The 14,641-nt window shown below is 49.5% G+C and overlaps 1 long non-coding RNA gene across 1 annotated transcript; it reads right to left on the minus strand.

Annotated features, from left to right (window-relative positions):
* Positions 1 to 768: 768 nt before the first annotated feature.
* LOC120508762 lies at positions 769 to 5,237 on the minus strand. Its single transcript, XR_005629063.1, has 2 exons — positions 5,124 to 5,237; positions 769 to 1,800 (listed from the first exon to the last, which is right to left on the minus strand). It is a non-coding gene; the product is annotated as an uncharacterized LOC120508762 (long non-coding RNA).
* Positions 5,238 to 14,641: the final 9,404 nt, after the last annotated feature.

Raw genomic sequence — 14,641 nt, forward strand, 5'->3', positions numbered from 1 at the left:
CACTGCCTCCCAAAAACACACTATCTCAAGTGGCCAGCACAGTGTCATGAGACTCGCAGTTCCCCTTGCAGTGCCTGTCCCATGGAGGGGACCTGTTGGCTTTTACAGCTGCTGGGTTTGTACCATACTTCAGAGCAGGGAGGTGGGAGATGAAGTCCCAGAGAAATTTGTACCACTGTAATTTGATGTTCTCGTAAGAAAGGGAGGGGTTTACTTTCTTCCCCTTCACCCCAGTCATCTGGAAGGATATGGGAGCTGAAGGGGAGAGTTATCTAAAAAGCAGAGAGCAAACTACTGGAAGCAAAAATTGGAAATGCATGAGAAAACAAGAATGAAGGGCATAAACAAACCTTTGGCCATCTGTGGTGCAAAGGAGGTTGGGTCTGTTGAAACCTCGAGGTTTGAGTGACAGCAGGGCTTGGGGCTGACATGGCTGTGTGCTTCATGGAGGATCCACCAGGGACAAAGCACAGCCTGAAATCACAGACCTTGCTCTCTTTTGAAGCTGACCTCAGTGATAAAGGTCAGGGCCGTGTCTGTGAGTCATGAGGAGGTGCTTGAGAGAAACCATGGGAGTGTGAGCCATAAGGAGTAGGGCCATTGCTGGCCACTTGTGGACCATGTTTGTCCAGAAGTGCACAAGCTAGTCAAAAAGCAGAACACAATTTGCTTAGGCAATTACATATATTCATGGGTTCCAGCTTAGTACAAACTCCAGCTTCTTTGAAATATTTACTAAGAAATAGTTGTAACAAAAAGCCCAAAAACTTAGTATTCAAGTTTATTAATACTCTCAAATATTGCAAAATTTGCTGGTGGTACTGTCCTAAAACTAGTCAGTAGAATCTTGGGATTTTTTTTTATTTTTGAGTTTTCCATGTCAAATGCTTTCAAAGAGTTTGATTTGTCAAATTGGGCTGGACGGTGCCCCTGTTGTTCCCCTACCCTGACATATCTGAGATGCTACAAGTCAGTTACTGAAAACACTTAGCAATCATTACATCTTCAAGTGGGATGATTTAGAGGGAATTACTTTCATTAAATAGCAGAATAGGCAACATTGCTTCAAGTGCTGACTGGGAATAACCACGCAAAGACAAGAAGTGTTCTCCAAACTGCAGGATTCCCAGGAGGGGCTGTGGACTCCATGGACTGGTTTAAAACAGATTGAGCAAACATGCATTTTTCACAGGCCAATGGGTCAGAGGGAAGTTAATGAGCAGCCTCATTAGTTTGTACTCCATATAAGAAAGATTATTACATGTGCAAAGGCAAGATTCTTTATTATGGATAATGCTGCCTTTAGCCATGATGTTGTGATTATAGTTGCAGGGATCCTTGTTAACTGAGCTTCATTTACAGCTGGCTAGTTAATGCTGTGTAAGAGAACAGCATTGTATTTGGATGCAAACAACAAGGACCTAGGGCACAATTCCCTGTCTTCACAGTGCAGAGAAGTTGCACCAGCACCACTTCTGCTCTGATTTACTGCTGGGAGGGTACCCCAACAGATACTTCCAAAACCGGGGTGGAAGGGAAACCTGGCAGCACAGGATCCGTCAGGTGTTCTGGAGCAATGGGATGGGCTGCTCAGTACCTCGGTGGGTTTCTGAGGAGGAAGGCTCCTGCCAGAGCAGGAGGAAAGGGCTGCACCCTCAGCGTCGCGTTGCTCAGCAGTGCCTCACTTGGGGTATTTGACAAACTGACACTCTGCACACTGAGTGTCGGACTCAGCTTGTCAAATACACGCAGTGCCACACTGCAGCTCCCGGGGTCACAGCGGCCTCGCCGGATGCCAGCCTGGGCACACAGAGGGAAAAGAAGCACAGCAGCTGTTGTTAACTTCACAGGCTTTTTCCAGTTAGCAAAAAGAATCATCTATCCTCCAATATTTGCCCCTCCTGCATTCTTTTTTGGGTGAGAGAGAACCACACCAGCAGACACTGACTTCTGCTGAGGAAAATATCCACTCTATTAATTCAAAAGTCAGAAAAAGAAGTACAACTCTGGGCATACACATAGGGGTTCATCACTGACTCTGTTGGAGGCTCCTCTGTTTGGGCAGACTACTGTAAAGATTATGATGCTGAAAGAAAATCAAGCTCCACATAGGGAAGCAACTAATTTCTTCAGAAATGAAGTGAAACTTTCTCTTCCGTTGACAAACTAACCCCCTTCTGCTTAATTTCTATCAAACACAGAAAGCCTTTCCTGCAATAAGTGGAGCTTTCCACCTCCAAATGCTGGCATAATCCAGACTTAAAGAGTGAACATCATATTCACACACACTTCTTGCACAAATACAAAATATACTGTTATTCCCTTGTTCTTTTAACAAGAGTGTGCAGGGAATGCAGAAATGCACCTAAAGAAAACTAAATAACAAAACATACACAAGAGAATATGTTGCACAGTATTACTCTGTTCTGTGTCCTTCTCAGATGTTGACTGTTTAGAAAATCAGTCTAGAAACAGATTTGAAATTCTGATACTGTACAACTCTGCCAGGAAAATCCATAATACTGGCTCTTAAGCCACACACCCATTTGGCACAACACTGTTTATGTCATTCATTCTCTTTGTGGACATGTCCAGATATAGCTGAGTTTTTAGCATGGTGTTTTAGCTTCCTTACCAGTCCACAGATTTTAATTTCACATGACCAGCATCACCAGTTTGTGAGAAAGTAGTTATGCTATTTTTAGTATCAAAATAAAGACTGAAATGTTTGTAATTATATTTTTAAGGTCGACCATTAAAGACACTAAAGTAGAATTAGATTAAGTATATTAACAATATCATACAGTGGGCAATTCATCAACCATTTCTGCCTCTAACTTCTGTGACTGTTTTACACAGATGATCATAGGATTCCATCTAATATCACATACAGAAACACCTGGAAAGGAAAAGGTTTTTTCAGGTGAAAGCATAGCAAATACATGTTCTCTAAAACGAGAAGAGAGTGGAGTAAGAATTAAGAGCAAGAAAACAGCTACAGTTTAAAGGTAAAATCTGTTTCTAGACTGAGTCACTACCAGGCTTTGCAATTCTGGCATTCCCCTGTCTCCACCTTCGCCTTGGGTGCAATGTAGATAGTGACCAGTTCTGTGCTCTGCCTCCTCATTCCAAATGCAGTTCAGCCATGGCAGATAAAACTATGTGGCAATGGATAAAATCAGCATATGCACTTCATGAAGATAAGAAAACTATGTCAGTGAGCTGATTTAAGATCAGCCTTCTGGAGTACATGTGAACCTGTGATCCCCCAGAGGACTCTAAGCTATACCAAAATGGGGGAAGCCACTAGAGAAAGACTAAGCAGGCTCTTCCACAGTTACCAGTGACCATATTGCCTTCAGCTTCAGTGCTGATGTCTAACAGGGGCAGATCTGGCCCTGGAGGGGGAAGAAGAGAACAAGGCAGCACTGCTTCTGCAATTGAAGCTTAAAATAATCCCCCATTGTGGCTTTCTGAGGGGAAAAACAGCCACTTAAAATGTTGCTGTGAGGGACAGATAAGGGGTGGGGACACAATGGAGATAATTCTATCAGCAGATGGGAATGGAACTTGAAACTCTACCCGCAGAGATCATATCTGATGTGAATGGATTTGTCATTGTCAGAGCTTCTGGTTTCAAGCTGAAGTGGGTATTCCCAAGTAAAAGCTCAGTGTTATAAAACTGGGTAATCTACTGCATACTCTGAAGGCCAAACAGAAAGAATTTTTTTTCCTGCATTCTTAAGTCAGTCCCTTACCAAATTCACAAAAAGTCCCCTCTGGGCTGCACATCATCGCTCAGGTATTTTTACAGGGCTGTCAGACTGTTCTGCAACTTGTCATGAAAATAAATGGAAAGTAAGATTATTGGATAGATTCAACCCTAAACCTAATATCAGCATGCATGGAAGTGTGGCTGTGTGGTTTTCACATGCTGAGTAGCAGAGCCCTGGGATGCAGGCTGCAGCCATTTCAAGGCATGCATTTATTTTGCAGGATTTGAACTGGAATCAAGGTCACCTCTGTTCTCCCCTTGGTGAAACACAAATCACAGCCTGAATTGAAAGCAAGAGTCCCCAGAGATCTGCGGCAAGAGGGTCTGCTGCATCCCTGGCCAGCTGAAACCTTGGCTTGTGCTTCTCCTAGGAGCTGGAAGCCTTTGTCATTAACAGAGACAAATAAGGCTTTGCTCATAGCAGTCTTCCACTGGATGCTGTCCTGCTCCATATATGACCTTCCTATGCCCCCAGCCCTGCAGTGGAAACTGCAAGGAGCTTTGCCAGATAAACGCTGGTTCACTTCAAAGCCCCCAGGAAGGGCTTGATAATGCCCCCATTACCTTCAGGTCACCCTCACATGCTCCCACAGCCCCCCACACTGCCCTGAGCCCATCAGCCCCTGTCTGTGCACATTGGACTCTGTCCCCATCCCCAGACAGCCAAAGAGGGGAAGAAGCTAAGTGCAGTAAACCTTCATCTGCTCTACTGAAACCATGGGGACAGTGAGAAATGGAGCTGAAGAGCACACTTGCACATGGCTGGGACAGGGCTTCTCCCTGGTTAGACCCTCCTCCATCCCACACCCTCCCCTGCTCATTGTGAGCTGCCTCATCTATGACTAATTTAGATCAAAATCTCCCACTGCCAGCAGCTCACAGGCAGCATGTGTGTGTCTGTGAGCTGAGGGAGCACACATATGTGTACGCTGCTGCTGAGTAGGGCTACAGATCACTGCTAATCATAATTTATCTTCATCAAGGAGCCAGGGTGCAGTGCTCCCTGGCTGGGAGCAGTGGCATTCCATCCCTGAGCCTGCCCTCCCCAAGCACACCCAGCCGAATGCTCCCTCACCCCTGAAAGAAGCCACCAAAAAGCCCCTCCGGCTTAGGCAGACACAGCCCCAGCACCGAAGGGAAGCAGCCCAAACCCAAGCAGGATTAAGACCCCTCAAAGTTCCAGGTGTAACACGGGGTGGGAGGACGGCTTTCTTCACTGCCAGGAACAGCGACACTCCACACCTTTCTGTGTCCCAACACCCACAGGCCTTTGGGATGAACCCCAAAGGACACATCCTCCCCATCCCCAGCCCCCCTTCCACGGGCAGGACGGGCACCTGGCACCTACCATGGTGGGGCCGTCCGGAGCCGCGGCACACCGGGCCGGTGGCATGGCGAGGGTCTTGTGGGAGCACCGTGGGGGCTCAGCCTGGGCACACAGCTCGGTTTTGAAGGGGCTGCTCCTCCTTCAAGAGGAAGCCGCGAATGGGGAAGATAAGGCTGAGGTTAGATAACAGGAAATGTCTGGATGTGAGTGACAACACATCCAGGTTGTGAAAGCAGCTCTCCCCATCCTGCACGAGGCTCACGAGCGGGGTGAGGGCGAGTGCCTCGGCCTGTGCCCAGTGCAGGCCCTGTGTGACCCCTCAGGGGCCGGGCACACAGGGCCTGCAGACACAGCCACCGGCAGCACAGGGAAGGACACCTGACTGTCACAATGATTGTCCCCAGTCCGGCCACCTCCATCTCACAGTGGTCAGGCTCTGCTGCCCTGGCTGCTGAGGAGCCGTGCAGGAGGCTGTGAAGGCACAAACAGCCAGAAGGGTTTGGGACACATCTCATGCCCAGGAGTGCATCTCTTACCCTGAGGAGTCTGAGTGAGGTGCAGGGAAGCAGAGTTTTGTTCTCAGGGCTCCAGCCATTGCAGGAGGTTTTATTCCAAAAGCTGCCCCGCAAGGCTCACCTCGCTTTTGAACTCATGGCCATGCCTCAGCTCTACTGTTCCCTTGCACTCACATGAGCAGACAGGATTTGCTTTCTCAGTTCCAGCACCCGACCAAGGAGCTGGCCCTGCCTCTGTGCCCCTGCTGGTCCCTCCACACCCTCCGGTGTCCACTGAGGTCCCTGTCCCGGTCTCTGGAGCATCCACAATGCCTGCACAGAAAACTAAACACCAGTGGATAGTTCAGATTGTAACCAAAGCAAGTCCCAGAGTTTCTCCTCACCTGTCCCTCCCTGTACCACCCTCAGTATGAGGCAGTCTCAGGTGGCACCTAGAATCAGCCCTGTTGTCATCCAGCCTGGCCAGGACCCCAGCTGGCCAGCACAGCTGTGGGGACAGAGACCAGCAGCACAGGCTGGCCACACAAGACCAAAATGACTTCAAGGAAACCCAGGAATTTTAGAGGCATTCCTCATCTTTTTATGCCAGTATGATACACATTATATATTGTTCTATGTCTGCACCATCCCAGGCATGTTTGCCATCAGCTAGGCCTGATGGTGTGATGGACAATTGAGGGATATTCCTCCTGTAGGATTGGTTTCCCCACCCCCAGCATTCAGCTGCAGCCCTTCTTTTCCAGTTTTACCTCCCCACTGCTGTCTGGCTCTTCAACCAAACCCCACAGACACCCCCCAGTGCTGGTGTCTGGGGCCTGCCCTAGTCCAGCAGCTTTCAGTTACATTATCAGCGTGCCAGGACTGCAACCACAGACTTTATGTTTCTGCCGCTCTGACCAAACCCCTAATCTGGAAAGCACTTATTTATGCCTCCAAGTAACTGAGCTCCCTGGGAGCATGCATGAGCTACTTTGAGACTCTGTGCAGACACAGTAAGACCAGCCAGCCTGCCAACAGCCAAACCCATTCCCTGTGCCGGAGGAAAAGTCAGATAATGAGGAATACAGTTACTGTCCAGTTCCTCTTTCATTTGCCTGTGTTTTAAAATATACAGCAAAAGAGGAATGGACAGGTCTGGGTGGTTTTGATCTGTTTTTACTTTGGTTTTAACTGGCTGCAAGGAGTAGGGCTGTTCATGCAGTCTATGTAGTTTTCTTTATGCAAGCCAGCATGAGCTTCAGTCCATGAATGCTTTGTAGCCAACATGCCACCAGAAACCTGAGACTCATCAGCTGGGGCAGTGGGAGATCAAGCATCTTTCCCCAGCGAGGACACAGCTTTGCCTGTACCTGACCCCAGCCCAGTCCTGTGGGCCTACAGTAACATCCAAGGTGGAAGGCTTTCAGGGAAGCTGATTTCCTCTATACTTTGCAGATGTCACCACACTGCCCTGCTCTGTGCAACAGCCTTGAAATCACACTCGGCATTTCCCAATGAAGGGAGACTGTTTTCAGTGCACTTGCAGTGCACACAGCTCTGTAGCTTGCTCTGGGAAGAGGAAGAAAGGAAGAGAAGCTGTGGGCATCACAGACTGCCATCAAATAATGTTTCAGAGGCTTCTGCATATTGCTTCCCAAATTTTCTTGGAAAATCACTTGAAAAAAAGTGCATCCATTTGAATAGCATGCAGCAAATTCTCTCACACTGCAGTTTCAAATTCTTGTACTTTTACCTGCCATAAAGTAGGACATGAAGGATTAGCAGGTTTGTACTGGACATGGAAAAACTGGGACTCATTTAATAGCTATGCTGCTCTGTGCAGATCAATCCACACAGAAACAAAACAAAAAAGGACATAGAGCTCTTGGAGCAAGTGCAGAGCAGATCCACAAAGTTGATCGGAGGACTGGTGCACCTCTCCAACAAAGACAGGGAAAAGAGTTGAGGCTGTTCAGCCTGGAGAAGAGAAGGGTTGTGAAGACCTTTTAGCAACTTCAGTATTTGAAGGACCTACAGATACTGGAAGCTGGAAAGGGACTCTTCATCAGGAACTGTAGTGACAGGACAAGGAGTAATGGGTGCATACTGAAAGAGAGGAAATTTAGGCTGGATATTGGGAAGAAATTATTTACTGTAAACGTGGGGAGATACTGGAACAAATTGCCCAGGGAAGTTGTAAAAGGACCAACCCTGTCACAGTTCAAGGCCAGGCTGGATAAGGCCTTGAGCAAGGTGGTCTAGAGCTCATGGCAGCGGGAGTTGGGATTAGATTATCTTTAGGGTTCCTTCCAACCCTTAACTTTTTATGTTTCTGTGATCCAAAGTGACTTAGCCAAGGCCAGGTGATTGCAGAATCTGGCCCTTGGTCAGCAAGCCTTCACAGCACACAGAACTAAGTCCATCCGTTTTGAAGCCATGATATGAAGGGATAGAAAGACAAATTATTCATACATCAAATACAAAAATACCAAATCACTCTTCTGAAGTTTCTCCTCCTAGGTGAAGAATACTATTAGTTACTCCTGCATTGGCTAACTGTTCAAATTGTTTTCCTTCATCCTTAGTTCTTGGAGAGCTTTCAGACTAAATCTCAGAGAGCCAGTTGCTACCAGACTTTCTCCTGAGCTATCTGTGAGAACAGCAGGCACTGCCTTGCCCTGCAGTGAGGTGTTAATGACCCAGGGTCTAACAAAACCAGGAGTGACCCCTCCAGCAGTCAGCTCCAACAAAGCCAGCAGTGACCTTTCCACCAGCCAGCTGTAACACCCCCCCTTTTCAGTTTGTCCAGATGTGGGTGAGCTTTGACACTTCCCAGCATTACAGGTGCTGCTTGGGAGAAGCTGTGAGGCCCAGTGAGGGCTCAGCATGAATGCACATGGGGGAAAGGGTGAAAAGAAGGGTGTTTATGTGAGCGGCCATAGCGACCATGTGAGTGAGGTGTGGAGGAAAGGGGAGACCAGGAGCAGCCCTGAGGTGCCACTGGAGCACTTCCCTGTGCCTCTGGAAGCACTCGTGGTGCTGGATTCTCCAGGGAGCAAGATGGGGTGAGTGTTTCCAAAGTTTCTTTCCTCCAGAAGATGGCTGATTATGACAGCTTAGCTCCAGGCACTAAAACAACTTGCAGTAGTGCAGGAAAATATAACAATGATTCCATGATGGAGAAACTCACTTGGGAGGTCTTGAATCCCTACATCTGGGCAGAGATCTCTTCAGACAACAAAGTTAGAGACATTTCATCCTCAGCACCAGCCTGCCTCTAGGAACAAGACTTCTCAACTGCCACATCTTGTCAGCAAAACTCATTTAGCTGAACCCTGACTCAGTGGCCAGCCTGAGCTTTGAGTTGTGTGAACATCTTGTTCCCATTTCCATTCTTCATCTCATTCAGAAAGAAAAACAAATCAACACATCATGTGGATCTCCAAGTTTTGCTGTCAGTGCCATCCTCCCTTCCTCCCTCTTTTCTGGCAGGTTCACAGCAACAAGAGTCAGAGGCTGGGCTCTAGCAAACAGCGGATATTTCTGTTCATGGCTGATTATGTGTTCGGCACATTTGTTTTAGATCTCTGGTTAAGGGGTGGAAAAATGAGAAAGAGAGACAGAGAGAGAAAAAAAAAAAAAAAAAGCAGACACCAACCAAGAGGTTCAAAGCTGGTTTTCAGATGGACAGTGAGAGATAAAAAAACCCCACTAACTGTCACAGCTACTGAATGACCCAGAAAACATCCTGTACCTCATACACTGTTAAGAATAGCATTCAGGGAACAGTAGTAGTGTTGATATTTACTCCTAAAGAAGCAGCAAAATAACACCAGCCAGAGGTCAAGTAAATTCAGGTAGCTTCAGTTCATTCTTATTTAATTTTAATGAGTACACTTGGGTTTTTATATGAGTGGAAGAAAACCAGACTTCCTTTTTTTCCCCAGGTCTGGCATACCTGTTCAGCTGAGACTAGTTCTCTGTTCATAGGTGCTAAGTAACCTTGTCTAGAGATTTTGCTTCAAAATAAAGTTGTATTGCAACCACCTTAATTCCTTGATTTCCTTAATTCTAATGCATTATTGAAAATAAAGCTACATTTTCCATATTTGCTCCATTAAAGGACTATCTTTTTTTCTTGCAGTAATCTTATTACATGGCTAGACAAAGAGTAAAGTTTTACTCTAGGTCTGAAAGATTGATAGACTTTATCTCTTAAAGAAATCATGAGCTATGGAGCTGCTTTATTCACTACTGGTATCAATACAGTTACTTCTGAGAACAGAATCCAACCCTAGAATTTTAAAAAGACAACAGTGGATTCGTATATGTATTGGGGTTTTTTAATAAAAAAATTAACAAGCATTTAAGTTGTGAAAGACAGGATTGTGCCAATTCTTTTTCACAGACAATGAAGGCAGAGAGCAACTGTGCTTCTGACACTCATCACTGAACATACAGTAATTCAATTTGTTTTTCTCTGCATATTACTTTCAGAAACCACACATCAGTCAAGTTTCTTTGCTGCCACTTTCTGGAGATTCTACCAAATGAATATCCTGGGTACAAAGCACTGGTGATGGCTACAAGGCATGGCAGGCAAAGGCCTGAGGTGAACGTGCACAGTCCTGCTCTGCAGCTACAGTCTCTGTGCCATGCCAGGCTCTCTCCCACATGGGAATACAACAGGAAAAGCAGCTCTGCAGTGGTGCTCCCAGACTGCCCTCCCATTGCTCAGGGGGCCAGTGCTGGCAAAAACAATTGGCAGTCAGGAAAGAAAACCACATCAGGCCTTCCATGTTTGGAGATACCACTTCTAAAGGCTCCTAAGTCACAGATAACTGGAAGCCAGGACTGCAGCTAGAGAGATACCAGCTGCCCAGTCTTTCCATTCTTCCTTTAGCATCTGCTGCTGGTGAGCCCCAAGTGATAGAGTGCTGGGTCAGCCAGCCTCGAGCCTGACCCCAGGCAGATGTTCTGCTCTTCGGTTAAGCCTCAGAACTGACTGCAGGAACAGCATGGAACCAACATACCAGGAACACCTAAACACCAAGCTGATGTGTTTATCAGTCCTGCACTCCACAGGCAACTGCTGCAGTGTCATAGAGATGTCCCTCGAGCACTGACCACTGTCAGACCCATCAGTCTGGGCTTTTGGTATGAGGCAGATGTGCAGTTATCTCTCACCCCCCTTTTAGAACACAGAGGGCATTTCAACACCGCTGCCTCTGCTTGCAGAGTCACTGTCAAAGGGAAGTGCGTGACCGCGGGGCTCTGCCTCACAGCTCGCCTGCTGTGTTGCCCAACAGTGACAGTTGGGTTTACATCAGCCACCGTTCTCTGTGGCAATGAAGTGCTTCCCAAAGACCATCATAACAGAACAGAAAGGGGTTTCTGTACAGCACATCTCTGTCTCTCTCTACGTGAGGTATCATGCTGCTGGGCCACCTCGCAATCATTACATCAAATCTCCCCATTTGGGACACAGACGATGTTCACAGACATTGTGAAAAAACATCTGTCATAGCAGGATGACCTGCTTCATCAGACCTCTTCAGAGTGGCACAAGAAAAGCCAAAACAGAATTTTGTGGGTTGGTACAACTGCCAACAAGTTTGCAAAAGTGGGAACCCTGATTTTCATAAGCATTGCCTTGACTGCTGCAAGGCTTCTCACCCTTCCTAAGAGGAAAACTGTACTTTGAGAGAAGGCCACAGCCCTCATAACTTGGACAGCCTTTTCTTTTCTTTTGGACTCTTAAGTCATAATTATTCATTAAGTCATATGCCTTCACACTATAGCTGAACTGGGATAGACACATCAAACAGACCAGACTCTCTCCAACACCCATTATCTATTTCCATCACATCTTCCCTCTTGTATTGGAGCTTTTGAGACATTCCAGGGTGTGTTTCACTCCGGTGAAATTCTACCAGCACACCTCTTCCCTCTGCAGTGCCTCATGTGACAGCCTAGAGCAGCGATGCAGGCTGAAAGGCCAGCCTGTAGCATTGGGCATTTCTCCCCCTTCCCAAAGCAGCTGAGCTGCTTCACATCCTTTACTCAGTCAGGTGTGAATCAGAGATCCCTTCAGGCAAGAGCATGGAAGCACATGGAAGGAAAGAGGTTTTATTGACCCTGATGGTTTAATCTTATCCCAGGATGTGAATGAGCTTGAACAACACTTAGACTAAAAAGTTCAAATATAGACACAAATGTCTCTTTCCAAAGCAGCTTATGGAACATTGCACAAATCCAACAAGGCATATAAGGTCTATTTTAAGCAGCACCCCAGCCTTATCCAGACAGTGAATTTACTCTTGGCACCAAGAAAGACAAGAAATTGCCCATCAGAGCACATGGCCTGAGTGAGGTGTTAGTGTTAGAGCTCTGATTACCCACTGAAATGCCCACAGGCAAGGAGTCAGGCCATCCATCTGCCTGCAGGGCTGGTCAGAAGGGCTGGCAGGGACACAGCCCTTCTCGTGGCTTTCTGTCAAAGGCTGAGCAAATGTGAATGTTGAATCTTAAACCTGGAGAAGACAGGGTAACTCGAGGCAGGACCACTTTTCTGAGCATGTAAATTCCCAGCCCGATGGGCAGGCTGGGCAGGGACCCGTCCTGTCGGGATAGCCTCAGCTGGGATTTGGGCAGGCCACAAAGACAAGTGTCGTTTAAAAACTGTTCTGCTGTATATTAGAGGTATGTGTTATATTAAGGATTTAAAACTTTTTAGTACATGCAAAGTCAAATTTAGCGTGACTGGTGCAAGGAACGGGGGAGAGACACAGGGGGAGAGATGCTCCTAAGGTCAAGGGCACACCGGGGAGAGCAGCGCTGTCTCAGGAGATTGCAGGGGAGACTGAGCTACCCCGGCCTCGCTGAGCCGCCTCTCGGGACCAGAGAGAGCCGGGCTCCCCCCAGCACAGAGCGGCTCTTGCTCAGGGCAGGGCCCGGAGCTGCGGAGGGGCCGGAGCTGCGGAGGGGCCCGGGGCTGAGGAGGGGCCCGGTGCTGCGGAGGGGCCGGGGCTGCGGAGGGGCCGGAGCTGAGGAGGGCCCGGAGCTGCGGAGGGCCCGGAGCTGAGGAGGGGCCGGAGCTGCGGAGGGGCCCGGTGCTGCGGAGGGGCCGGAGCTGCGGAGGGGCCGGAGCTGAGGAGGGGCCCGGAGCTGAGGAGGGGCCCGGGGCTGCGGAGGGGCCCGGGGCTGCGGAGAGGCCCGGGGCTGCGGAGGGGCCCGGAGCTGAGGAGGGGCCCGGGGCTGCGGAGGGGCCGGAGCTGAGGAGGGGCCCGGAGCTGCGGAGGGGCCCTGCCGAGCTGGCGCTGAGGCGGAGCGGCCCCGCCACCCGCGCTACCGCCCGCGGCCGTCAGGTGTCGCTGCCGCGCCGCTGCCCGCCCGGCCCGGCTCCGGCCCCGGGCCCTCCTCGGCTCCGGCCCCGGCTCCGGCCCCGCTGCAGCCCTGAGCTCGGTCCTAGTCCAGCCCCGGGCCTGCCCCAGTCCAGCCCCGGTACAGCCCGAGCCCGATCCCTCGCTGCGGCCGCCGGGAGCGCCCGGAGCAGCCCGCGCCCCCGCGGGGCTGGCGGCCGGCAGAGCCCCGCGGTCCGCGGCGGGTGGCGCCGTGGAAGCTGCGTGGGAACATTCTTGGCGCTCCTGGGCTCGCGGCCTCTCCAGGGAGAGGGCTGCTGGTCAGAAAGGGACAAGGACGACTTTCAGGCGGGGCAGCGGGTTTTATTTTTAAAATCCGTGTAAAAATACTGCAAATAAAGGCCGGCTGACGGGTCCGGAGGCTCATTGGCAGTCAGAGCCAGGAGTCTCGCTCAGTTACTGCGGAAAGCTGCAGCACGGACGAATTCCTTGTGCTGGGAATTGCCTTCCTGACAGCCCTGCTGTGGCCCTCGATATTGCTCTGTCAGCCACAGCTTTCTGCTGCGACCCGGTTGAAAAAGAAAACTGCAGGGCCTGCCATTGTCAGTAATGGCAAGAACCTGGTTTTTGTCAGCCCCAAACCATAACCAAGCTCCCACTGCTCTGCCAGCCATTTCCATCGCTGTCTCAGCACTGCTGCCAAGCACAGTGTGTGCTCAGGGACTGTCCCTAAGCGTTTCTGGGCACTGTGTGCACACAGCTGATGGCAAACACCTGTCATGGACCTGATTCCTTGGCACAGGGCACCTCATGCCTCTGCACAGGATCACGATGACCAGTTTTCCCCCACTGGTCTAATTCTGCATCCTTCAGCCTGACCCAGTGAAGTTTTTCCATGCTATCCGGCAGTTACAGTCCCTCAGGTTTTGCAGGCATTTCCAGTTGGGATGAGCACTAATGAGTTTCATGCTACTAATGCCTTGAGACGGGAAACTTGAGGAACAAAAGGGATGGGTGAGTGACAGCCTGCATCACACAGCCTGGGCGTGTGGATGTGGCATTGGTCAGGGTGCAAGTGAGTACTCACCGCTGGAATGTCCTGCAGGAAAGGGGCCTGTGCCAGGCCCGAGAGGATGCGAAATGAGATGAGGAACTGAGCTGACCCACAGGCAGGTCACATCCTGAGGAAGGGGAACCAGCCTCAGGGACAGCAGGGACGGCGGGTTTGCCTGGGCTGGGAAGAGCGATGGCAGTTGCAAAGCATAGTGGAGCAGGGGCAAACAGGGAGACATTATTGCTCTTCAAGAGCACCTGAGTTGAATCCTCAGGAGTTCCTGCACTTCGCAATGGGAGTTGGAGTTCCTATAACCACATGGTGAGGAGAGCCAGGGTGGGTGCAGACAAAATATCAGTGCCAGCTCTCTAGCAGTGTGGCCGTGCCAGTGTGCCTCACTCCTGCAGCAGAGCCAGAGCTCCCTGTGCATCTCTGCAGGGCTCTGGCTCCCACCCCTGGGGTCCCACAAGCGTTCCTGCTCACAGCTACACAGAGGTCGTTCTTCCCCTTAGAGCAGCTCCCAAGTCACACTGTTAGTGGTGCAATTTGCTGATGAAAATGTGGTTTGCAATGTCATTTTCTTAGGGAATGAAACATTTTGTTTCTTTACTCAGGGACACATTTTTTTGC

The sequence above is a fragment of the Passer montanus genome, unplaced genomic scaffold (genome assembly GCF_014805655.1).
Source record: "Passer montanus isolate IOZ18808 unplaced genomic scaffold, ASM1480565v1 scaffold49, whole genome shotgun sequence".
NCBI classification, from domain to species: domain Eukaryota; kingdom Metazoa; phylum Chordata; class Aves; order Passeriformes; family Passeridae; genus Passer; species Passer montanus.